Here is a 1,079-nt window from a genome sequence, read left to right on the forward strand (position 1 = left end):
ATCCCGGACTACATATCCCATCATTCATTGCACTGATTGCACAGATGGTTCAATAATTGCGCAACATCTGGTCAGAGGATCAGATGCAGTGCTGTAGATTATTTAGAAATGAAACATGATGACTGAGTTTCGGCAGAGGAATGAAGTAAATGTTCATCACACCATCTGTGGTTTTCTTTTACACACTGACAGTTTATTTTATACTTCATTTTAAACTTCAACACATTTAAATGAGGAACAGGAGAAACTGGCTTAGACTAGCAGGACTGTGCTGCACTCTGCTGGATCTGGATGAGGGATCTGTTCTTGTTTTAGGCCTACCGTTGAGTTCATTTAGTATTTCTCTCTATTTTCCCACTTCTGTTTTATTGTTTTGTTTTGTTTTTCCTCCAAGTAATAAAATATAAAGGCCTGGTTTCACAGACAGGGCTTAGACTAACGGTAGGAAGTTTACTAAATATCTTCATGGAACATTACCTTTATTTAATATCCTAATGATTTTTGGCATAAAGGAAAAAACGATAAATTTGACCCATACAATGTATTTTTGGCTATTGCTACAAATATACCCCTTATGGCTGGTTTTGTGCTCCAGGGACACACATAGACTCATGTTATACACTGTTTATCGTCATATCATAGCATGCTGCTACTGTTCTTGCAAACATGCATTAATGTTATTCCTCTGTTGCACATCTTATGAAACGGTTTAAAAAAAAGCTTAAAAGTTATGGTTTTGACTGTTTTTGTCTCACTTGTTGCAGTCGATTCGGAGAGAACCTGGAGCAGTCTTTACCAAACCTGAAGGAGCTCATTCTCACAAGCAACAACATTCAAGAACTGGTGAGTCCAGCCATAGATCTGCATTTATGCACACGAATCAATCAATCTTTAAGCTTTATTGATTTGCGATCGAATGGTTGTTTCTGGTTCTCAACAGGGTGATTTGGATCCTCTTGCGACTGTGAAATCACTGACCCTCCTCAGGTACCTGCTGGATAAACAGCTGCTTTACACATTGTATTGTGTTTTAATGTTTTAACTAGGGATGCACCGATATGAAAATTTTGGCTGATACC

The sequence above is a fragment of the Sinocyclocheilus grahami genome, unplaced genomic scaffold (genome assembly GCF_001515645.1).
Source record: "Sinocyclocheilus grahami isolate Dianchi unplaced genomic scaffold, SAMN03320097.WGS_v1.1 scaffold24.1, whole genome shotgun sequence".
Taxonomy (NCBI): Eukaryota; Metazoa; Chordata; class Actinopteri; order Cypriniformes; family Cyprinidae; genus Sinocyclocheilus; species Sinocyclocheilus grahami.